At 36.3% G+C, this 27439-nt stretch overlaps 1 pseudogene; it reads right to left on the bottom strand.

Annotated features, from left to right (window-relative positions):
• LOC109079223 overlaps positions 1-27439 on the bottom strand; it is a 74500-nt pseudogene that overhangs the window by 34754 nt on the left and 12307 nt on the right.

Raw genomic sequence — 27439 nt, 5'->3', positions numbered from 1 at the left:
TGTTTATTTAAATGTAGCTAAAATAAATAAATTGCAACCACTTACCTTAAAAAAAAATTGTAAATTAAATTAATCATTTTTTATTCATAGTATTTAAGAAATTTGAAATCATTTGAAAAGGGGAAAAAAAATTAATGTGTAAAATAATCATGCTTATACTTTAAGTGACAAAGTATTTTTCACAAACAAATATTTAATAAAAATATTTAAAAAGGAAGTAAACACTAACCAACAGGGCACTCAGTATTCTGGGAAGTTGTGTGCATTGGGAATCACATTTTTTTCCAAATAAAGCCAAGGTAACACTCATTTCACATACAGCACACAGTGAAAATGACATGAACATGACATTGGGCAAAAGCATGAAGCACAGCATAATTTGAAATCAAATTTTTAAGTTTGTCGATCGTACATGTCAGTGAAGCTGAACTCTCCTCCTGTCAGCATTCAATTCACACGGACCGACCGTCACACAGAGAACACGTGATCGTGCAGGACACACATCCACACTTCATAAGATCTCACAGCTGGATTCGACTAAGTTTGCAAGGTTTTTGAAATTAGATGTTCATTAGTCATTCAAAGATTTGTTTAAATGATGTAAAAGCATATTTGCTGTATGCTGACGGCAAATGAGAAAGTATTATAATGTTTGCCTTTCTATTATTAACAATATAAAAGCAATCGTTATAATACATTTTTTATACATTTTAATTCCTTTGTTTAACCATTCTATCTGATTATTAGACAGACGTCTATCAGTATTATGACATCGAACAAAAGGGAGAATGTGAGCACTGCGTGTTCAGGTGCTGCGTTCTCAGTGCCGTCAAAATAAAGGTCTGTCGGGCCGTCAAAATAAAAGTCCCGCCACAAACGCATTGGCCAAACAGAAAAACTTATCGGCCGATGCAAATATTCGAAAAATGCCAAATATCGGCAGATATATCGGCCTTGGCTATATATCGGTCGACCATTAGCCACATGAGAACCTGTGTTTAGTTATGTGGCTTCAAATTGCCAAATTCACAACACGCATAACAAACAGCACCTCTACTTCATAAAGCACTGATGCATTATTTGTCAAACTGATCATGCAATCAAACAGGACTTAAACCGAAAACTGTAACAGAGTTGGAATACACTTTAAATTAATATAAAGTTACTTTCAACCTCCCTGATCAAAGAATACTAAATGGTCATCACTCTTTGTATAATTTGTGTCAAACAGGACCTCATTTCACCATTGAAGAACAAAAATGAACAAATCACTATTCTATACAGAGAATATATACTGTTAAGGGTTTAAGGGATTATGTGAAGCCATGCCTCGATGCTTTTGAAAACAAATCTTAACATCCCAATATACTAGCTAATTAAATAGGTGTTCTGCTTAATAGCCCTGACCATATTGTGTTTTTCAGGACGACTGGAATGTTTTATTGATCAATTAGCACCTAAGACAGGAACTATTTACTCTACAATTCACTGCACAAAGCCACTGCTGATTTGCATGCTTGTGCCAGGTATGGGCCTGGATTCCCCACTGTAGTACAGTATTCCACAACTAAAGGATGTATCCCTTCAATTACACAGAATTTGAAGTAAATTAGGGGCACCATGATACTGAGTGAGCATAATCAAGTATTGTGTACATGAACAGGATGGCAACATTTTTCCAATCACTGATGGCTGCTGAAAATAGCCATCATTCCAAGCTATCACTCCAAGCTCCAGAAGTCTATAGAGCACACTCAAGTGTTCTCTGTGCCACGATGAAAATAAAATTACACAGAGAAAGAGGATAGAGAGTAAAGCACCACTTTATTGTATGTTATGATACCAGCTCTGCCAGGCTCTACGACTTTGGAGTTGGAACAAAATGTCAGTGGACATTTCATTATGAGAAGGGGAAAAATAAAAAGAGGCTGTCAAGAGTTCAGTGTAGACTGCAGCTCATCAAAACTGCATTAGAAAAGACAGAAAGAAAAAAAAAACACAGAGCAGAAAACATCTGAGCACTAATTCAGCACATTTATTGCTATTTGCCATTATTAAAGGGGTCATATGATGCAATTTCAAGTTTTCCTTTCTCTTTGGAGTGTTACAAGCTCTTGGTCCATAAAGATGATCTGTAAAGTTGCAAAGACTAAAGTGTCAAACCCAAAGAGATATTCTTTATAAAAGTTAAGAGTCAACCAAACCCCTCTAAAACGGCTCATTCTAACATGCCCCTACGTACTTACATTTGTGGGGAAGATTTGCATACACCGATGTCACGCAAAGAAAAAACGTAACTTTGATTCTAGCTGTTGCCACCAGCGCCATGTCGTGGAGACACCATTTCGTTGTGAAAGTAAAAATACTTTGTTTGGCTTTCCAAAAGAGGACACAACTAGAAATCAGTGGTTAAGCTGTATTTACAAAACTGTTCCAGAACAGTTCAACAAAAATATTTAGTGTGCAGCACATTTTATTGAGGACTACAGAAGACTACAATGTCTGCTGTTCTGACTCACATTCTGTAAGTACGTATACATATGTAAAGGATTTGCCACTGATGATTCAAACGCGAGTTTTGAGCAGTGGTTCTCAATTCCAGTCCTCTCTACACATTTTCAATGTTTCTCTTATCACTTCAGACGTTTGTTCTATTCGAACGTAAGTGCACTGCGAAGTGGACATCACAGGATATTCCGCCACGATTCCAGTTCAAAGCGAACGTATATGTTCCATTCAAAGTGCATTGTATTTATTTACAGAGGTATATGATGTCACACTTGTCCATGTGTGAAGACGTTGTGCGCCGCAAATCCATGAATGGATGTTCCAAAGTGAGGTAAACTTCAACAGATTTCCCCTGCTCAAGGGTTAGGGAGCAATGAACACTGTGTAGAGAATGTCAATGGGAACAGTTCATGCACGGAGCTCACTTCTAACGAGCTGATTATCTGAATCAGGTGTGTTAAAGAGAGACATGCGAAATATGCAGAGCTGGGGGGCGCTGCACATTCTTCACTGTGTGAATTAAATATATATTTTTCAATAAAGTTACAAAAGTGATATAGTCAATAGCAGTGAGAAATTTTTCTTTTGTTGTTTGATTAACATGAATGACAGAAAGCAGGAACATTAGACTGCTGTCACTTTAAGAGCTGCCCAGATCCAATATACTGTTACACATTTTTCTCAGCTGTTTGCTTTCACTTAAAACCTAAATAACGGTTTTTGAGGATACTTGCAAAGACAGGCATTTTGACACGTACTATCGTGAGTTAGGTAATTCTGTCAGTTAAACCTTAATTAAATGTTAAATTATGGGTTGTGTACACCAAAGACATTAACAACGTTTTTCACTGTAAATTATACAATGACTTGTTCTTTTTCACTTCCAAAAAATGTAATTAACAATATTTTATTGTAAATTTAAATGAAATGTAATCACAGTTATTCAGAGTTTATAGTACAGAAACTTAAGTGTTAACCAATTAACAGCTTTTACTGTAGCATTTTTACAGTCTTTTACTGTTAAAATCACAACCATTTTTTAAAGTGTTGGTGTGGACAAGTTTATTTATAGTTGCCTTTATAGTTATTAAGACCGTTTAACGTTTGTGCTGTGGCTATCTTTTTGAACAGAAAAAGAATGTTACTTCTACACATGACAAAGCAAAGCTGTTAAATACATATGCAACAAGGACAAATGACAAGGCACAGCAGAGGTCACTTAGCATCCTAAAAGGGATGAAATGGCACTACAATAACCTTCAACACAGATCTGAGCTGTCGTTTAAATGCTCTACAACACATCTAAGACTTCAACGGGCCTTAATAGAAACTGTCAGTCATGGAGTGATGCCACAGGTCTGCAGCAGCTGACAGCAATGGTCTAAGACCCACGAGGATACGAGCGATGAATGAAAATAATGGAATCATCAGTGGTTTGCACTCTATCTCTCTCTCTCACACACACACACATCTCCCAACATGAAATAGGCAAGGAGACAGACTGCAAAGAGTGTGGCATAAATTCTCCAAGTGCCACGCCTCCTTCCCTCAAACACACATTTTATCTGCTCGTATTTAAATTTTATAAGAGGTCAGGTCAGCTCCAGGCCTGCCCAGGTGCTAAATCGCACACAGCGACATGAATTACTGTAAGTGGTAAATGCTTTTGAGGAAAAAAACCACACACACACAAATTAATGATTTACCAGTTGTCTTTTTTTTTTTACCTTTTATGGTAAAGCAGTAAAATGCCATTTGCGTGTCGTAAGGCTTGGTATTTGGATGGGATATAACATGGGCAAAGGTACTGTTTAAAGTCTTTGGCTAAAGTGATTAATTCAGAAAAGATTATTAACATTTACAGCCAAACACCCTGACCACAAAAAAAAAAAAAAAAAAAAAGGCCACTAAAAGCCACTTGACTATAAAGGAGTACTGCATAACTGGATAATCACTGTTTAAAACCAATGCCCATATGAAAGGGTTTTTTACCAAAACAATAACAGAGTATTATGGTATTATGATCATTAATCATAGCACAAAAAATATTCCAGTAGATTAAATTGAGTTTCATTGATGAAAAAACTTGAGTTTTTTTTTTTCTAAATCTCAGGTTTCACAAAAGTCAGTCAGTCATTTAGGTTTGGAACAACATGAAGGTGAGTAAATGACTGGATTTTCCTTAGTGTGAACTGTCCCTTTAAGCAAATTGTGTGCAGCAAGCTTTCTCTGAATCTCAGACAAACTGTTTCAATCTTTATGCAATTAAAATTGCTTCAGCAAAAAAAAGTACCACATCCATCTCTTTGAAAAGCCAGGGATGTGATTTTAACAGCTAAATGATCAAGGACCAGGTATAGGGGAAACCATCTGACAGCCCATGTGTGACAGATTTTGCGTTTTTATGGAGAGCTGTAAATTTAGCAAAAGCCTCAGGGACGGCAAAGTGCTCCCCTGATGCACTGCATGCGGTGTGATTTGCTTTAATTACGCATTCAAATGAGGATACAATGGAACAGACAAAGTCAGTTTCACGTTTTTGCACCCTGAAGTAAATGAGAAAATATGCATTAAAAAGTGTCCTGGCTTTTCAAATGTTTTTTAAAGGAGCTACAGGAACTCTTGACTCAAACTTAATTAACATTAGTAAATATTTGGGGGAAACCAGAAGCCAACAGGTTAGCATGGACTCATTAAGGCTCGGCTTTAACAAGCAGGTGTCCCTACACTGACTTTCCTGAAGAAGAAAATTGCTGCAGAAAAGGTCAAATGGTAATGATCTGCTCTTACTGTTCAAATGTTATCGCTATTTATGAAAAATTATTCTGGGGTGGTAAGACCAAAATAATTTCAAAAAGCACACGGTTAGGTGAAAGAACCAGAAGAAGAACAATAGAAACAGGGCTCAGTTTGAGTTAAGAGACTAAAAAAAAAAAACAGAAGGGAGTTCAGAATGGAAAAAGAGGAACAGACAGACTGTTCCATCTCCGCTCTGTAAGGCCTTGAAGAGTCTGCATTTGTCTTTTCAGAGATTCTTCAGATGTTTGCCTTCAAGTTAAGAATTTAAATGTCAAAAGCTTAACATGTAAAACCTTCTTACTGAAAGCTCGCCTTGTGTACAATCACCTCTTCAACAAGAGTCTGGGGGGGGGGGTGTCTTAAATGTATTATTGATAAAATGCAGCGGAAAAGTTCAGAACAGACACATCATGTGAAGTAGTCACGATAGGATGGAATAATTAAATACGTGCTTGAACCGCAGCACTCAAAACCATGAGCTTGTGCACGGTAAAGTGAAGAGGCTTGTTTGTTTAGCAGTACTCTGCATTGTTAATCATCTGGCTAATCAGTCTGGGCTGGCCTGGACTTTTAAGTCGAAACCAGATTGACTGCCTGAGTTTGGGGTTACAGCACAAACTGGGACACACGTTTTAAGGTCCTGAGTAACAATTACACATCTTTTCCAGGCTAACAAAGGCGTGATCAATCTCTGTGCTAATCGGCAATTAATTACCATCTATTTTTGAACAGCCTGAAAACTGCTTTTGAAAACCTGACCAAAAAAAAAAAAAAAAAAAAAAAAAAACGGATGCTGCAGTCCATTATAATTCAGTCCATGGCTTTGGTTTTCTGCCTACATGCACCATTTCTGCTCAAAGATAATGAAACCTGTAAAATTCAGGTCGCATAACAGTGATTAAAACGTTAGCATTCATCATAAGATTACATCAATTATTAATAGAGGTTTGATTATTTTAAGGTGCTGCTCCAAAAAGTTATTTAAATATGTGAATGAGGCAAGAATCAAAGCAAGGATATTAAACAAACATGAGATGACAAAAAAAAAAACAATTTATGGCAATTTGAGCTACTCTTCAATTCAAAGGCTATAAAGTCAGAAACCTTAATGCGTTAAGCACCAAGCTTGGTCAACATAATGCCCAGTAACTGAGCTACATTATACCATTTTATTAAAATTTCATAAACATTCATAACCAGAGTCACTGCCAGAAACTCTAACTACAGAACTTGGGCTTCACATTAACCTCTCGAGACCTCATTTAATTTATAGAATATTAAAGTCTGTTTTACACAGCTGATTTGTGGGAGGCTGTCGAAATACCCATGCAATCAGCCCTCTCATCTGAAGAAAGAAATTTGTAGAAATTTGAGTAGAATGAATAGTGATTACTGCCTTAAGCAGGGAAAAAAACTGATGACACTGTCTTCAATGCTATTATGCTGCTACATCATTTTGCTTCAATAAATGAATAAGCACAAAATTCCAGCTGGGAGTTTCATTTTGTGGTTTAAAAAAATGAAAAAAGGGAGAGAAAAGGATCCACTGCTATGCTAGCTAGCTAAAGAGAGAGAGAGGTTGAAAGAGCAAAACTCCTCCAATAGCAGTCTCAGCTGTGAATGAGAGCCCATATGCTGTCTGGGCAATATGTCCTTTTCTCAAACAAAGACACTTCAACAAGGCAGTTCAATTATTCCAGGAGAAATCATATGGCTAAAAATTGAATTGAATTGAATTTGGGACACCAATTTAATCTCTGTATTATTGCGGGCCTTCAGAGTTCATTTAACAACACAGTCAGAGCATGAATTGGATGTGAGACTACTTATTCTTTCTAACAGAGGGAGGAGGAGCTGCACCTGTCTAACTCAAAAATTCCAGCCTATTGCACCAAATACATTCCTCCATCTAACAGAGGATAAAAGAATAATAAAGATTGAGGGAGAGATATCTTAACTACTCGGTAAGGAAATCCTGACTATAACAAAAAGATTAGTGGTTGACCGATATATCGCCAAGGCCGATATATCGGTCAATATTTGGCATTTTTCAAATATCGGCATCGGCCGATAATCGATCTTTCATCGGGCATATGTCCACGGACAGAAGTCAATCTCTCTTGCTTCGTCTGTCTAATAATCAGATAGAACTGCTAAATAAAAGGAATTAATGTATACAAAAAAGTATTATAACGATTGCTTGTATACTCTTAGTAATAGAAAGGCAAACATTATAATACTTTCTCATTTGCTGCAGCATTCAGCAAATACGCATTTATATAATTTAAACAAATCTTTATATGACTAATGAACATTTCATTTCAGAAACCTTGCAAACTTAGTCAAATCCAGCTGTGAGATCTGGTGAAGTGTGCATTTGTATCCTGCATGATCGCCTATGTTCTGCGTGACGGTCAGTCCATGCGAATTGAATACGGACAGGAAGAGAGTTCAGCTACATTGAGACACGCGATCGACAAACTTTAAACTCGTGATTTCAAATTATGCTGTGCTTCATGCTTTTGCCCATTTTCATATTCATGTCATTTTCACTGTGTGCTATATGTAAAATGAGCGTTACCTTGGCTTTATTTGAAAAAATGTGATTCCCAATGCACACAACTTCCCAGAATACTGAGTGCCCTGTTGGTTACAGTGTTTACTTCCTTTTTATATATTTTTATTAAATATTTGTTTGTGAAAAATACTTTGTCACTTAAAGTATAAGCATGTTTATATTACACATTTATTTTATCCATTTACAAATGATTTCAAATTTCTTAAATTTTAAATAAAATAAATAAAATTATATCAGCTTTATATTGGCCACCCTGCTTTCCAAAATATCGGCAGTCAAAAAAAAAAAAAAAAAAAACAATATCGGTCAACCACTAAAAATAGATGTTAAGACGTTTCCCACACCTTAGGATTTGAAAGATTAAATAAAGATTTTAACCCATCAACAAACAAAGGGTTATATGACCTTCTCTCAGAAACAAAAAGAGAAAAAAGCTGGCTGTCTATACAACATAACTCTAAAGTTGAGAGATGCAATTAATATAATACTTTTTTGAATAAAATTAACTGCTTTTATTCAGCAAGAATAGAATTTGAATTTGAGAATTTGAGTTTTCTATTTAACAAAGAATCTTCCTGGTTTCAAAAAAAACAAAAAAAAAAAACAATAAGCAGCACAGCTGTTTTCAACATTGATAAGAAATGTTTCTTGCATATTAACATATAAGAATGATTTCACTAAAGAGTGGAGTAATGGCTGCTGAAAATTCAGCTTTACCATCACAGGAATAGATTCCAATAGATAATATTATAATCAATAAAATTTCACAATATTACAGTTTTACTGTATTTTTGTTTGTTTGTTTTTTTCAAATAAATGTAGCCTTGGTCAGCAAGAGACTTCTTTAACAACATTTTTAAAATCTTACCAACCCCAAACTTTTTTTTAAACAGCAGGTTATTTAGTAGGCAGCATTGCAGGCACAGTCCACATTTTGCATTTAGTATTGTGTGGTAAACTTGAGTCATCTGCTGCCTATGTAAGCAATAGCTCACTTAGTTTTGCAAGAGCGCTTGTAAAAGGTAATGCCAGGTAAAGTGCCGGCCAAAGCATCCAGAGACTCCAGGAGGCTTTAGTTCAGAGGTAGTGAAGAAAGATGGACATACCATCTCCCTCATCTGTTTCTCCTGTCTGAATGAGTGAGCAGCCAAAGCATTGTCATGTCGGCTGTGCTTCAGGGCTAAGGAGCAGTGTTTTGTGTGTTGGGGCAGACACGCTGCAAAGGCCTAGTCAAGTAGAAAACCTGTTTTGAAATGACCCTGACACTGCTTGGATGAATCTGTGGCTAAAATAAACTGGCAGCACCAAGGATAAGCAAAAGAGCGATCACAGAAACGTACATCTCATGGATGGCACTCATCTGTATTCAAACGATGACTCTCATTTATCTGTGTCAGGACATATGGGACTGCTCTGTGTCATTTATCTGTGCAGGGACATAAAGGTCTACACATAAGCTGTGGTTTCTATAAAAGGTCCTGTCCAATTATATTAGCATTTCTCATGCAGTCATGGTAGCACGGCTAATTTTGGATGACATGGCAAGCTTATTACACAGATAGCTGCATATTAGTGATTACTATCACTGCTGGAATCAATCTGGTATGATTTTTCCATTCCAGGCATGAGCACTCTTCACAAGGATCATTTGAAATGGCACTGGAAATCGAATGTGTAATTTGACTTATCCATGCCAACCCCCTGATGTTTGATGTTTTTATATAGGAATTTTATTTTTATGATATCGCAGTGTTGTGTTTGGATTGTATTGTAATGGGGGATTGCTCACGATCCTGGTCTGGAGTCACACAGAACCAGCAATGAGCCATCTGGAGCGCATCAGCTCAGGTTGCCGAGAACATTGCTGTGTTTCCAGACAGAGCTGAGGACCTGCTGCTTCCTGACGTTTTGTAAGACTGACATAAATAGCCACTGACACTTGCAAGACTTCGCCTCCCCGAACATCATCTTCAGCGGTTTGTGGCACACCACCACTTCGGCTGCCCACACACCACTATTAACTTGTGACAGAAAAATTGTTTTACTGTGTGCTAGGGGCGTAGAACTTATTTGAACTTTGAGTAGAGCCATTAAGCAAGAAAAACTCAATGCCGATTATGAGGGGTATAGCTAGGGCTGGGTGATTTGGAAGAAAAAAAAATTGCAATTTATTTGCAAATTGTTATTTATTTATTTTTTGCTTATTTGTAGGCCTATACGCTTTGGCCAAAATTGTGGTGTGTGTATATATATATATATATATATATATATATATATTTATATATATATATATATATATATATATATATATATATAGTAATATATGTACGGTGTGTGTGTATATTATATATATATATATATATATATATATATTATATATATATATATATATAATATATGTATATAGTGTGTGTGTATATTATATATATGTGTGTGTCATTTTCATTTAATCTTTCCTATAATGCCTGATAAAGTAGCACTCATGAGCACAGTGCAGCTTTTATTACAGACGTTACGGGGAACCCGTATATCTTCCGCTCCAGAAGCACCTCCCGCTGGCATAGAATGAATTTGCACTTTCAATAAGCAGTCTGCCATTTTATTTTTACATTATATATATATATATTTCCCCCAGGGGAAGTGCCACAACACATCAAGTCTAAGTCTATGGGAAACACTGTTACTATTATTATTATTATTATTTATAATTATTACTATATATAAAAATTACCAAAAAAAAAATACCAAGCCGTTTTGAGACATTGCAATCACTGGTGCATAATGATCTGTTTATACATACAAACACAATGCCATGCTTCACTCTGACACAGGCCAATTTTTTAGTTCACTTTTATTTAAATTAATCACGCAGCTTTAGGAGCAGCCCTCATTACACATCTAGAAAGCAATAGATTTGCAGTTATTTCCAACAAACAGATGGAATGCAGTACCGTGGCAGCCAAAAACAACAAATTGCTGCTTGGAAACAGAAAAGCTACTTCATTTGGAAATGAGATGAAGATGGGGAATGGGGGAGGTTGGTTGGTTAAAAGATATGTCTTGTATGTAGATGTATTTGGTGAGAAAAAGAGTGATATTCCAACATGTTGGAAATCAGAGGAATAAATCAGCCTGCGAAGGTAGGGTTTTAAGCTAGGGCTGTGTGATTAATTGACATCGAATCGCAATCGCGATTTGAGACGTTGTGGTTTGCTAATCACAAAGCCTGCGATGTCGACGCGATATTACTCTGTTCCAGAGCATATGCGTTACTGCCAGCCTTACTAACCAATAGAGTGAGCGCACCTCCATTCTCCCCAATCAGCACTGCTCTAGCCAACTACATAAACACCCACCATTTATAAAAAAAATGTAAAAAAAAGGGGGCGGGAAAGAGTGTGTATTATTATGGTGTCTACAGGGTCAGATCGATATGAATATTAAAGAAAAACGTATGTAGGCCTAATATGAGATTATTTCGGCTTTGAAATGACACCAAACAAAAAAAAAGCTGTGTCACAACACATATCAAGAGCTCCCTTATCGGTTCATCTTTCAGTACTGGAGAATAAAAGCTACATTCTTAGATGTTTTTATTAGTACATGAATGTTATCTTGCACATTTTATCTCCCCAAAAGATTTGAAAGAAGTTTACAATGCATATTTGCTATTCCAGATTCAGCAGACCGCACACACAGCCTGTGTCTCTGAATGCTTCTCATACTCGCTCCTCGCTGCCGCCTCTCACGAAGGAGCCGTTTACATTTGCCCCACACATGCAGCCTGTCTCGTGATGCTCGGTTATATTCACTCGCGGCTCCACATCACAAGTCTCCAAGACCGCATATAGCAATTTGGACTAGGCTTGACGCACGCGTACAACCTGTTCCAACTCGCACCTGGCTCCGCGTTTAAAATATAAATTAGTAATATAGTTCTTTATTTACACAAAAAAAACTAAGCTTTCCTGTGAAATTCAGTAATTAAGCAAATTCTGTAAAAGTAGTAATACCATTATAATATTCCCTGCTGAAAAAATAATAGAACCCCTCCCAAAACACAAGAGAAAATGTAATGGATTTAAGGGTTATAAAGGGAATAATATTGGCTTTAATGTAAACTATAATGGTGTCTACTGGTATTTGATGGATTCTATTGGTGGGATGTAATCAGACAGATGGGAAACAATAGAACAACAGTAATTCCTATTGGAATACTGCCCAAAATACACTACAAAAAGGAATTTTGTTTTAATGGAAACCATAAGAATTTCTGTGATGGTTTCTATTGTTTTATTTCAGCAGAGTAACGATACCCATACTGTGTTGCACACTATTGACAATATTAAGCAGAAGCTTGACTTTGCAAATCAAATCGCAATATCTGCCAAAAAAATTGCAATTAAATATTTTCCCCAAATCACACAGCCCTATTATAACTGATGATTGCATTTGTTTATCAATTCTATCACTCCACACCAGCTTAGGGCTGGGTAATATATAAAAAAAAGAAAATTATATCTCGATAGTCAATTTTTTTATGATATTCGATATATATCTCGATATGTTTGCATTTAAAAAAAAAAAAAAAAAAAAAAAAGATTTTCTCTTGCCCCATTAAAAAAAAAAAAAAAAAAAATGTAAGCGGTTTAAAAAAAATCTAGACCAAGTGACCACTTTCTGCTTTTTATTAAATGAACACATGTAGGCCTATATGTAACTGAAGTAGTGCAAAACAAGTACAGAAAGTGCTTTCTGTCAACATTTTTAGTGCATGCAATTCACAATTTAAACTATGCAACTGGGGGAAATTATTAAACTGGGATAAGTACTTTATTTTTTTTAACAAGTCTATCAACTGTCTGCTGATTAAAGAGAAGCTCTGTGGCATGAAACTATGCTCCCACTGATACTAAAAACCCTCTTAGATGAAGAGCTAGTTGCACATAGAAGCACATAACTATTTCATATATATAAATGAATAAAGACTTTTGCATATTATGAAAACTGGTAAATATAACAGTGAAATTCCCTAATAGTAATTCCAAATGGCCATAGCCTATGTTTCTCTATTCAAACATCAGCGGTCGAGTAAGTGCATTTATTCACAATCGCAAACAATGCAATCAAGATCTCATGACAGAACACTGACCGGCTGAACGAGGCTTTCATTAGATCGCTAAACTCCAGCTTGTTAGTGTTTTCAGCAATTTCAGCGATTTAAACACTTGTTATCTGGCAACCACTCTCGTAGTAGAGGCGTGTAGAGCAGCGGCAGTTACATGTTTCATATTTTCACATTTTACATCGTCATCAAAATTATTCAGCTAATATTCGATATATTGCAGGGCTCCAGACTAACATTTGAGAGCGCCACTAAGTTCTACAGATGGTGGCACTAGGAGTAGATTTGGTAGCGCTGGGGGTTGTGTGTGGGGCTATTCAAAATAAAGATAATTTAATAATAAATTCTTGTTGATTTTTCTTTTGTTTATTGTTCATACAGTTTTGACAGTAAAGCACTAAGCTTTAAATCAACTCTGGCTCCCAAGTAAAGCTGTTCTGAGCTCAGACAAGTTTGTTTGTGTCGCAGTCCTAGCTGATAAACGGTCCGTGCTGCGCAGCTGAAACGTAGCCCGGTTTAGTTTCGCAATTTAAAAAAAATAGTGTAAAATATAAAAAATAGTTTTGCAATACAGTCTGGAGCCCTGTATTGCCCAGCCCTACACCAGTTTGGCCTGAAAGTGGCCAATTTTCTCTCGGTGTAGGACAAATACAGCCAAATGTGTCAGAAAAACGTACAAGTTCTTCACTTTACCCACCGGACCACAAGCATATCATATCACCCACCAAACTGCGTGCCACAGGGGTGTAAAACAGCTGCTTTCAACCAATATTTCTTTAAACTACTCAAAACTTTCTTTAAAAAGTAAAAATAAATTAATCTGTGACTTCAAGATAATAAATGGAGAAGCAAAAAGTAAACACATGAAATTAAAGACCAAAATAACAAATAAAACCAATACTTGCGAGCAAACAAAGGGAAATATTTAACAGCAGTCAAAAAATTCAATGCACAGATCAGTATCACAGGAGTGAGCTTGTGTGCACTGAACCCCTCTCTTCAAAAGCCAGGCAGCACAGGACAAATTGTGATGAGACTGGAGGTTTTTATACAACACCATCCGGCGAACGTGATATGTGCACTGTCCCTGAAATAAAACTCCCCTCTCCTTCCCTGCAGGACAGCATCTGTCTCAGGTAGCAGGTGGATACTTGGCATCGTCATTCAGGGATGTGAGACTGTGGAAGGGGAAAAGCAGTAAACGAGAAGGAAAAACAGTATCTGACATGCACCTACATTGCCCATGTACTCGGAGAGCAGATCCTGCAGCGCCTGTCGCACAGAGTTGCATTCAGCCACGATGCGCTCACGCCGGTCATCACGAGTGCAGGAGGAATCGGCCATGAGGGCGGCGCCACTTATGATGCTCTCCAGACGCTCCTCGAGAGAAGGCCGGAACCTCTCCTCGCTAAAACTCAGCGGGTCCACGATGATCTGCTTCTGCAGGGGGAGAAAAAGAGAGAGAATAAAGCATATGATGATTAAAAGTAGAAGGAGCACAACAGGAATATTAAGGGGGGGGTGAGATTTATGATTTCACATACCAAATGTCCAACTTCACAAGAGATTGACAGTTAAACGGCAGTCATTATTGGCTGTGCAGCCTGAACAGGATTTTGGAATCTATCTCCCTGGATGCTGAGGCACAAGCTGTGATATTCATTAACTGGACGAATCAATAATTCACAAGATCTGAGTTGATGGTCTGGGGCTCCTGATGCAATTTCAGACCAATGGGTTTTGCTCAATCAGAGGCTGCATTAGCTTGCCTGTGCACTTGTCTGCCTTTTAAATCAACTCTATGTAACAGATGGCATCTTAAAAGCCATTTGTACCGTCTTCTGGGGATGAACAGGAAAAAAATAAAACAAGTGGGACAAAAATCAAGCTTAACTGCACATTATGAAAGATCACAGACTCGTGCACATCTTGTGTGGGGTTTTCAGCAGAGAGAACTGCTTTGGTAAACACTGCAGTTAGTATGAGTGCATCTTTAAGGCTACTAACCCTAAACGGCAGAGCAGTCGGCTTTTGGCCTAGGGCAACAAAATGCAGTTGTGCATATAAAACATTGCTATTTTTCCTCCTTTAGCCAGGATGACATTTTAGATGTCCCTACATGTCCTTTGCTTGGTACATTCACTTGGGGACATCACACTTCCTCTCTCAAAGAATAAACTTGTCAACATCTGGTGCAATTAAAGCAATGAGAAGAATCACAAACGTTCCAAATAAGCGATAGCTGCCTAGAAAAAAATGAAAATAGACGGAACAGTGGCAGGCGGAATCTATCTTGAAAACAATGTGACAAGCCCCTCCATCTGATGTCATTCGCATGATAAAATATTCAACAATTCAGTTGTTAGAAACTGAGTTTATTAGCCTCATCTCATCTGACCTCCTTTACTTGCATGTCACGTTGGCATGGAAACAAGCCTCTCTCTCTGACTCACTGCAAAGTTGCTCCAGCTTCAAATTAAGCAGCAAGAAGCGACGTGGAAAAAAATGTGCATGTGTGCTGAAGTTTCTGCACGGTCACCAGGAAATTAAAGATGCACATGATCTGAAGTACCGACATTCCACATCGCATGTGCGCACACACACACGCCCACTTTTTTTTTCTGTCACTTTAACAGATGCCATCTGTTTGGGCAGAGGACCGCCTCCCCTTTGTGAGAATGTCTGGCCTCCTGAAACAGCTACTACTAAGAATAGAGCAGTTACAGCTCCAGCTTGAGGTGTTTTAACAAAGTGCAATGTTTAAATGCATCGATATGACTTTAACAAATGTAACATTGCCCATAGGGTCACCCAAACTGTACATGGATGCCAATATTTGCTGATGACTGCTTTAGTTTTAACCAGGGCTTTTTGTTGCTCAGAACCCTTTGTGTTGCATCCAAAGCAATACAGATCCCAATAACCGAGATTAAGCGAAGCAAGGCTGGTGTTACAACAATTATGGGAAACAAGACTTGGTGATGCTTCAAGATGATGTTTTCATTCTGTTACCCACAAGGGCAATTGACTTAGCAGGCTTTCACAAAGAACACAACAGAGGGGTTTAGAGATGTGCCTTTAAAGCATTTATAGACAACTTCATTTTAATAAAAAAATAAACAAAAAAATTGTATCATAATCTATGGCAAAAATACTATTATAAACTAGGTTAGTGGATAACTCCGCAGCAAAGGATACTGCAGAAAAATCACGGGTGCACAATCATTTTATAAAATCTAGTAAAACATTTTTATTTACAAATAAAAGTGAATGTCTAAATCTGGTAAAATGTTACTCATCGCTCTTTGTATTGTTGTAAAATACATTCATGAAAAAAACAAGTAAATACATTTATATATAAACATATAGGCCTTCTATTAAATTAAAAGACATTTCTTTTAAATGTATAGCACAATAATGAAGGCAGCAACATATGATAAATAGGACAAAACAAGAAAGACAATCTTTCATTGCGCAAAAAAGTATTATAATACTAAAGGCTCCAATACAGAGCGGCAGAAAGCGCTTATGCACATCCCGAGTCAATAATGATGAGCTTGAAACAACAAGTTAGTGCAAAGGGAAGAGCCCTATTGAGTCCGCACGAAAAGTGTATTAAAGGGACGAGATATTAGTTTATGTATCCTTTTAAAAACTTTTAACACTATTGATACGTAGTGTATTAAATACGTGCATTAGTTTATTGATCCTTTTAACAGTTTTAAACTTCAGTTACTGTGCGCTCTTGAAGAGAGTTTCATCAGAAAGAAGAGTTTGTGAACTTGAATTTAATGACTTGAATATTAATCTGTACCTCACACTGAACTATGGAACAGCTTCAGAACACTTTAAATGGTGCACGAAAACTTTTCGGGTGCTTTATCATGTTTTTGTGCCTTTCGTGGGGCTCAACAATAACACAATAGTATACGAACAATATCGGATTTGGATCGGTCTTATCTGATTAGGTTTGGTTATTGTATGAATTTTATCGATTCCGATTCTGCTTATCGATTCTGATTCTTATCAATTCCTAGTTTCAATTCCAATAAGATAAAAAATCCAAAATAAAAAAAAAATTAAGTCAAACATTTTGATGTCAAACACTTATTCTGAGTGTCAAACACTTATTCTGAGTCTTTACAAAGCATTCTGTAGCAGCTGAATAACACGAGCAAAAATCAGCAGCCCACAGAACACTGCAAGAGGAATTTTGCCTATGCTTTAAAAAAAATACCTCAGCAAAAACAACTAGTGTTAAAGACAAGTAAACAGTCAGTAATAAAATAGGAACAAACAAATCAATTAATAGCATAAATAAATACAACTGAACCAAATTTCAGGTACAGAAACTGTAATTAAAATGTTAAAAACTTATTTTCATAAAATATTGATTAATTAAAGTTATTATATATATATATATATTCAGTCAAGATCAGTAAATGATTTTCTTTTATTCTTTGATTAACATTAATGACAGGCAGCGCGTTTATAGGCTTTTGGACTGAAGGAATGCAACATCCGCTGACTGCAATGACAGAGCTTGAAAGATCAAAGACAAATTTTGAATATAACTCCGACTGGATTCATCTGAAAGAAGAAAGTCATATACACCTAGGGTGCCTCAGGGGTGAGTAAAACGCAGTCTAATTTTTGGGTGAACTAACCCTTTAAGGTACCTAATATTTTGACTTGATTTCCATGGTCTAAATATTCTTAAGAATTAAAAGTTTGCTGTCATTTGAAAGTGTGTAGTCCTTCTTGCATTATTATGCTGTTATATTATGATATATATTGAGTGGCATAAAATGGTCTTAAAATGACAATAATAACATTTATCGCATTTATTTCTGGGGCAATATATCGCACAACAAAAAGTCAACACAAATGCATCGTTTTGAAAACTCTTAATTCACTTAAAACCGCTCAAATTAATTGCCTCTTGCAGATACTCAATCTGATGAACCATACGCAATGATAAAAAAAAAAAAATCTATAAGCTTAATTTTGTTGCCAGAGATAAATTTAGTCTAAAAATGCATCCTGAAGTCTGGCTTCACATAATTAAATTATCACTTTCAAATGGTTTTGAGCTGAAAACCAAAAGGACAAGGACAAGAGAATAGAAAATGACAAAGGTCTGATGCTGTGGTATCCAACCCTGGCCCAAAGAGGAACGATAGAGTTGATAAGTCCATCTACAAACATTAAACACACAAAGCATTTTGGGCTCCAGTCAGCAGCAGAAAAAAAAAGTAAAAAAAAAAAAAGAGGATGTCAGTTCATTGTTGTAGAATGACGAGGGATAATTGCAGCATGTAAAAGGGAAAAAGGGAATGAGAAATGGGTGGAGGGGAGCGAAAGAGCGAGAACAGAGAGAAACTGACTCATGCTATCACACCTACAGCTCTGTAGATGACTAATGAATTCTGCATTAATCTATCAACTTCCAGATTAATTCACAGTCAAGTGGGAAGGTGAAAAAAATGGGTGATTTCATCCTATTAGAGTGAGGAAGCAAGAGACAAGATAAGTGCTGCCAATCGATTAAAAAAAAAATTCTCATATTAATCCCACCTAACGTTAAAGTTTTTTTTTTAATTATATTTTTATATTGCAATAATTTCACATTCAATCTTCAAATTAATGTGGAAACAACAAAGATATTAATATTCATATATGTTTAATATTTGGTTAATGGCATCTTTATGACTGAAGGTGAGTATCACTGATACCAATACTGTTGATGTCTCTATGAGATTTTTTTTCCTATTATTTAACCACTGTCTATAGCCATGAGAGAGAAAGAAAAAAAAGAAAACAAAAAAACAAAGAGAGAGACCAAAGCAGCAGTTGTGAATGGGGTGGCCACCACTAACTCTGCCCCTACATTAATTGCATTAAATACTTTCAACGCATTAAATTGAAAAAAAAAAAAATGTTTGCCTCCATCAACACTAATTTTGACAACACTAATATATATAGGCCTATAAGCCTTGCAGGTAACGGAGCATGTGAGCCACAGAGACAGCAGATTTTGAAGATCAGAGCTTACTAAAGTCCCTGAGCTCAGCGCCAGCATCCCTAGAGACAGTTTGAAGCAACAAAAAGAGCACAAAACTCAAAACAAGACAATAACCCATTACTTCAATAATTAAAGGATCCAGAACTAACGTTCAGAATGCACTTTCGCAGAAGACAAAAAAAAAAAAAAAACAAATGGTGAAAGAACAGAGTGACAGGGTTCGATTTGATGTGCAAGTGCTTCACGACACCACTTTTGACACCACTGTGTGCAAAATCTTTCAACAGCTAATCGAGGCAGAGGAAATCTGATGAGCAAACCCTCCCGCCACAAGAGACGAAGAAGAGTACTTGGGGTGACTGATTTGTTGCAAATTTAACAGGAGGATGCTAAGTGCATGGCCTTAATTGACTTCACTCATATTATTTCGAGCTGTGTTGCCCAGACAAACGTATACGATACATCATAACAATTGTTAATATGAGCTCTACTAATAGACACCCTCTAATTAGGTATGTTAAAAGATTAAATGAAGTGCTGTGCTTATCTCTTAAAGCCTTCTCTCATCATTATTGACTGAAAGCATCCATTTCAAAGCAGCAAATAAAAACAATACCTATATCTGCACATCATGCATATCAAGAGCAACACAGTTTCTAAACATTCCTCTAGCGGCACCTGATTCAGTCAACGCAAAAACTAGAGATTTAACCAAATTGTACTGAGATCAGCAGAGAGTTTTAAGATGTTTTATGCTGCTGTCCATTAGCAGGGTGGAAATTAAACACCACTACCAACAAAATACTTTTTTTTTTGGCAATGGTTGGAAATTTTACTCTACTTTGACAAGGCACCTAAATTTGCAGCATTATGTATTGGAGAAAATATATATAAATTATATTCTATATTTATTGAAAATGTTTTACTTCATTTTTTGACATTTCTTTTCAACATATTAAAAAGAAACATACCAAAACAGCTTTAGAAAATATCCTAGCCACTGATAGAAAAAGTATGTACAGCTTGACAAGATTTAATGCTTTATTCAGTTTCACAAACATACTGAGCTGGAATTGAATTTTAAAAAATGCTGTGAAAAAAAGGGTTATTTCCCACCCTGTCCATCAGGAGCAAACTATTTCAACAATATATATATTCCTTTAAAGTAAAGGCTGCATTTTCTAGACAAATTCAAAAGTAATATGTGCGGACACCTTGTGCTCAAAAACACAGCTGGTGCCATTATAACCTGCTTTTCCTTTTTATAAGATCTCTATGGCAACATTTCAGTTTGTGCATATCATTTAAATTTATTATTTCCTTAAGTGATTGTTTAAAATATTGAGTGCATCAGACCAAAAACGGTTAGAGTAATGGTTTGCACCCTACTCTGGAAGGAGACTAAATGTTCAAAGCGCAAATAAAGAAGGATAGCTAATGATCACTTGCTACTACCCTTAACCTCAAATTAAATTTAGAGACTTTGACCTGAACTATTTATCACATCAGGACATAAATGTATTGCTTAGTCAAACTGTCATGTCATTTCCCATAAATTTTTGGTGTTGACCTGACTCAACCCACAACAAAAGTTCAAACTTGTGAAAGACTTCTGAGGTCAGTAGCTCATCTTTGTTTGGACATACACATTTAATCTGATCCAATCCTGGATTACTGTCTCCTCGACACAGTTCAATCACACACCGGATTTGTCAACAACTCGCTGCTCTCACGCTCTTTGTTGATAAAATTGTGCGGAGCAGTTGCAGAGGGTGATGCAACTGCTGTTAGATCCTACACACAATATGCTCATATTCATCACTGGCTACAAAACATTTTTGAGCACCTTTCACAAACCCAAAAGCAAAATTTACCATAAGTTCTAAAATCAGGCATGTGATCAGCTAGAGAAAAAAAGGAAAATCTGACCACGACTCAAGCCACGCCCACAAGCTACACCCCCAGCACTCATTATTAAAAATATATATTTTAGCACATTAAAAGATATATCTTATATTTTAAAAATATTTACTGTCCTGTAAAAAATAAAAAGCAGCATTTAATAATCATGACAACAATACAAAAATATATTATAATAAAGTAATATTATATATTAGTATTATTATATATTAGTAAAGTATGTAGAATTATTATTATTATTATTAATGTACCTGCCAAAAGTTTGGAAACATTACAATTATTAATGATTTTGAAATAACTATCTTCTGCTCACTGAGGCTGAATTTATTTGATCAAAATAAAGTAAAAAAAAAAAAAAAAAAAAAACTGAAATATTATGAAATATTACAAATACAAAAAAACTTTCAATTTTAATACATTATAAAATGTAATGTTACTCCTGTGATGCAATGTAGAATTTTCTTCATCATTACTCCAGTTTTCAGTGTCACATGATCTTTTAGAAATCATTACAATTTATTTGGCTCAAGAAACATTTCTGATTATTATCAATGTTGAAAACAATTTTGCTGCTTCCTATTTTGTGTGGAAATGATGATGCACTTTATTTTTTCAGGATTTTTTGATAAATATAAAGTTAAATGAACAGCATTTATTTGCATTTATCAAATATATTAATTAAATTTGTTAATGCATTCATTTAATATAAATATTTTAAATGTCTTCACTCACTTTTTGTCACTTTAAAATTATTAATTTCTCTTTTTTAAATCTTATACAAATGTTTGAGTGGTTTCATTGTTTCAACAAAAATATTAAGCAGCAAAACTGTTTCTAACATTGATAATAATGAGAAATGCATCTTGAGCAGCAATTCAGCATATTAGAATGATTTAAGAAAGGATTGTGTGACACTGAAACTTCTTTGTAAACAACAACATATTTATAAACGTTTCTAATGAAAAAATGTTGAGGTCCAAAATGCAAATTACAGCGGCTCAAACAAAGCGCAGCATTAACAATGAATCGCAACTAAAAACAGTACTTTAACAGCAGGCATGTAGCGCGTCACACTACAGCATATTATATAATTACACCACAACCATTGTGAATTTTATGACAAGCACTACCAATCTCAAATTCTCAACGCCATTCATAAAAAGTCACCGGGTCGAGTAACATGTTTCAGCAATGATTCGGCTCGAGTCCTGCAGATGGTGCAGTGAGCTCGTGCAGCCCTCTCAGGACCATTCCGTCCATTTTCACAGTTTAAGGTAATAGCTTAAAGCCATTTGCGCAATTTCAATCAACATGCAGCGAATCACATGGGTCGTCCCTCAGAGGTCGTAAAATATGGAAATACATATTTATACGGAAAAATCACATTGAAGCCTTGTTCAATTTTTAGCCGAAGCCTAATCTTTCTGTAGCCAACATAGTGGCAAACATTGGTGAAGATGAATTATTGATTCAGCAATTAAAGAATTTTTAACATGTTAAGCCATGCCTAAGTTTTGCATATTTCATAACCTTTCAATGCAACCTTTTCCTTGAATTCTGAATATTTTATGTGTCTATATCCTATACATAGAGCTGGATCAAGCCATTCACTGCCTTTTCACACAATCTCTGAAAAGTGCATAAGCTTTCCTGATTTTCTACCCTTTTTGCTCTTGAGATCAGCACTTCAACACAGGATGCAATATAGCATCTGTCCCAATGAAACTAGTAAAAAAAAAAGCATCCATTCCCTAAATGACAATGCTCACAGTGCACATTCCCTTCAATTAGAGGGAGGCCAATTCTCAATTTAGTCTTGGTCTTGTTGCTGAATGACAATTCTTCACTGACACTGCTTATTAGCTTGCTATTTCTGTCTGGATCAGAGAAACTGGCCCAAACACGTGACATCCAATAGCCCATGTACTTACATCAAAGTTGTTGAGGGCGTAGGCCAGTTCTCCTCCACCTGCAGACTGGGAGAAGCTGGAGTCCTCGCTGCTGGTAGCCTGGGCTGCATTAGATATGCCGGAGACAGCGTGCTGCAGCTGCTTGTAGATGAGGTCCCGGTTGGCCTTGTACGCCGCCACGTCTGGGTGCTGCAAGCAGGCACGTGAAGCTGTGTACAGCATGGGAACGTTCCTCTGAAGGACACCACGAGCTGCCGCCATTTGGTCTTTGTGATGGACGTCCTTGAGTTCCTGTCATTTGAAGAAGGAGAATTCAGGGGTGATGTTACAGGCCTGTCATAATAAGTACATTAAAGAGCATCCCCCAAGGGCCCACACATGCTCATAATCAAATCCTGACCATAGAGCCTGTAGAAGCACATGCCATGTGGAACCAAAGTAAATATGATCACTTTAAGTGAACACGTTGGGTATTTTGTCTACTTTTTATTTATTATTGCCAGTGTACATGATGAGTCAGATGGACATCTTTTTTTTTTCCTTCACGCCATAAGTGCCACATTTTTAAGATGATGTGCCAAGTTCATCAACAGCCTGCTCCATATGCACTCCGTCTAGCTGTGTGAAAGAGGGAATGCGTCCTGCGTGAACGCCCTCTAATCTTAAATGTTGCTGTTGCTGCCTCATACTTAAAGTCTGTGTACAGTGTTGACACAAATTGCTGTCTGTCAGAACAAAAGTTACCAAAAAAAAAAAAAAAAAAAAAAACATACTTTTTGGCCAGTTTGAGTACAGTTGACAGGATTTTGATAAAATCAATGTGAAAGGTTTTGAAGATGGGGAGGGGAGAGTTAATTTTTTTGCTTTCATGATCTATCTTTGCAGTCAAACCTGAGATCTCCCAAGTGAGGACTAGCTCTCACTGAAAATGACTTATGCTCTTGGCAAAAAAAAAAGCATAAATCCTGAGACGGAAGTAGGAAATGTTTTTTTTTTTTTTATTTAATACCAGAGCAATTTGCACCTTGGGAGAGAGGCTGTGGCGTCTGCCGAATGATTCACAAAATTATAAACTTAGAAGGTGTAGCATGAGAGAGGAAATCACACTGAATAAATAAAATGAACAGCTCTACTCCATATTGGAACAGAGAAATTATTAGCATTATCAAGATACTATAATCTCTCTCTATTGCGAAAAAAAACTAAAACGTTCATTCTATTAATCAATGAGCTCACCTGGAAAATTCATGCTGAAATCCATCACTGCTGACTACTGCTTAACCTGATAAAAAAAAATCCCATAGACGCAATTCTCATATCATTTAAATGGATTTTGTCACTCTAGCTGCTTCAACCTAGTCAAGCTTTTCCCCTCCCCAACCGATACAAAGAAGATAGTTCGTGATTATACGCATCAAATCTTCAACCAGAGTTACCATAGCTCCTTGCTGAACATGTGGGTGGAGGATGTAATGCTATTCCAAGTCAGTACATCCCCGAATAAAATTAGATCTCCTCGGATTATGAGTACATTGGGTATGGACATTGGGTATTGAGTGGCTGTATTTTACCTGCTGCCTCTTGGCTGCCATCATGTTCAGTTTGTCCACCTCCGGTTTCAGAGCTTTGTACTGGATACCCAGGTCCTGCTCAGTGCCAGCGTTTCGCACCTTCACCAGGCTCTCCTCAACCTGTGGGTCACGTATGATAAACCGTTAAAGAAAAAAAGTCTTAATGGTCTACGGACATTAACTGCGACATTTGAAAATCATTCATGTGTTTATCCTGCAGGCTTTGCATTTCTTAATCACCATAAAACTCTATTAAAAGGCCTTTCTGGGATACATTAATATTTAGAACTTATCGTGGGCTTTTTCACTTTTTATTCAATAGAGACAACAGAAAGCACCCAAGAGAGGGAGAAAGATAAGAAAACCTCACTAGCTAGATATATTTTAAAATATCTATATACTACATATTTTATTCACAATTGTACTATAGAGAGAGAGAGAGAGAGAGAGAGAGAGCGATGAAATTATTGTGCTTAAAAATGATTAGTGACATAACCATTCAGCCAGAAAACCTGCCCCCTACAATCAAATTTTAATCAGTGCACTTCGTTCCACCACTGTTGTAAAAAACATTAATTAATAAAAAACAAATAACGTCCAGCTCTATCATGATTTCACCTTTCACAGTTAGTTTCTAATTCATTTAACAAATGTATTAGCCAAATCATTAGTACATTAGTCAAAATCAGACAAGAGAAATATTTCATGGTCACACAAGCATACTTAAAAAGCTTCTCATTTGATCATTCAAGCTGAGCTGCCAGAACAATTCAATGAAGAAGAAAAAAAAAAAGAAAAAAAAAAACAAGAACACCAGCATCTTCTCTTCCACAAGAAAGCTTTGGCTTCCACTTGCACAAACATCCATCATAAACTTCAAGCGAAAAACACTGGCATAAAAATCTAATTGTATCTAAGGCTGGACAATAATTCAATATCAATTTATACCACAATATATTTTTTTCAATAACAGTTATATGATTTTTAAACACATTTCAGATATTTCAATCTACATCACGGGTGTTTCCCCATACATTGATTTGTGGCGGCCCACCACAATATCAACACTGACCGCCACAAACAGATTTTCCAAAAGGCTTTGACAGTTTGACTTCGCTGAATAAACATGAGCACTGCACATTTCAAAACCAAAGCGCGTGTGTTTTATATGAATGAATCTTTGAAGGGAACAGTTTGTCTGCAGAAATGTTTCAATGGCATTTTCATTTTCTGATAAAGCAGTGTTTTGGGAAACCACTGTTTCTGCCACGCCAAAAGCGCCTCCTGCTGGCTAAGAAAAAAATGTGCATTTTCAATCAGCAACGTGTTTTTGTTGTTGCACACTCTTTTTTTTCTGCAGCAACTCTGAGCACGTCTCATATTCTTTATTCTGGCTTTCAATGTATAAGAATAATCAGCCTATGCTACAGTTTAAAGCTAAAGACATTAATATAAATAAGGTCAATCTGAGAGTCTTGTTTATTTTGACGGTGATTTCATTTCTTGTTTGTATGAAGGCTAAATACAAATAAAAGGTGAACAATTTATTTGTACCGTTTCTATTTCTAAAATATATAGTTTTACAAGAGGGGGTTTCATAGACTTGGCAAATTAATTTTTCAGATGTTTGTAGGTACAGACATCCTTTGTGGGCGTTCTTGGCAGTTTTTCTGAGGCTTTTTATAATATTGTTCATATCAGTAACAGAATTATATCGTTTCGACCTAAATCAAGAAATATATAGTGATATAAATTTTGGCCATATCATCCAGCCCTAATTGTAACCCTGAAACAATAATCCACCTGTATCATTTCATATTTTCAATGAAATCTCTCAGATGCATGCTTTTCACAGCCCTGCAAACACGGCGAAATCATTTTGTGCACAAACGTGACAAGACCTCTCTACACTACATCAAGGACTACACAAAGTATGATTCAATAGCATGTTTCTTACAGAAACAGAAAGTGGATGTAATCTAGTTTGTACCAACAATCTATAGACTAAATGCAAACAAATCTAATATAAAACCTAGACATATCTGAAACACAAATTGTAGGCTACAGGAAGGCTTTCAACATCCAGCTTCCATACAGGGTTTTCTTTTTATATATATGAAGTGTTAATATCCACAGACAGTAACTGGGTTTGCAGTGCATATAATTACTGTTGGAGGACGTTCAAGAAGAGTTGGGCAGTAAACCCAGAGGGCAATACAAGCACGGACACCAGTGCAGATGATGAAGCAGGCATGTGATCAGCTAGAGACAAAAAAGAAGGAAAATCTGACAATGCCTCCAAGCCATGCCCCTGGCACTTATTTAAAAAATATATACATTATCATCACCACGTTAAAAAGTTTATCATATTGTAATACATACTACTGTCCTGTAAAAAAAAGGGCAGCATTTAATAATCATGATAATAATTAATATTATAATCGATTAAAAGTAACTAATTAAATCGCACATTTTTTTTCTGAAATTAATTCTGATTAATCCCACCTAGATCAGGGCAGTGTATCAACTTTGTACGATATATTGATATATTCTTTATAAGCGAAATGGTATGAGGCAATGAGGTTATATCGATTTACAGTAGTTTGAAATGAACACATCTGAAAAACAGATGCGGGGAAAAGTGCATAATCCAATTTGTCCGAAATATGAGACACCGCAACGGCTAAAGACCGTCTACACTGGACGCGACAAAGCGACTGCTGAAAATCATTTGAAATTTGTGTCGATATGTCATAAATGGAATGCAGCAGCAGTTTTCTGTCAGGGATTTGTCGTGTTGTGTCCCGCCACACCCAGTGTAGACAGCATTACTGATTATTATGAGTTCTATCCACTTTTTTCCTCAACACGGAAGTAAGCCTATGGGTGAGACTTCCGTTTCATTAGCTACTATAGGTAAATAACGAGGAGAATAACAACGTGCAGTAAATGGTAAAACTGTTTGCAGTACAAACCAGTGTATTCTTAATTAAGATAACATTA

The sequence above is a fragment of the Cyprinus carpio genome, chromosome A14 (genome assembly GCF_018340385.1).
Source record: "Cyprinus carpio isolate SPL01 chromosome A14, ASM1834038v1, whole genome shotgun sequence".
NCBI classification, from domain to species: Eukaryota; Metazoa; Chordata; class Actinopteri; order Cypriniformes; family Cyprinidae; genus Cyprinus; species Cyprinus carpio.
Note: the sequence above shows the minus strand (reverse complement) of the source record. Positions and strands in the feature narration are given on the sequence as shown.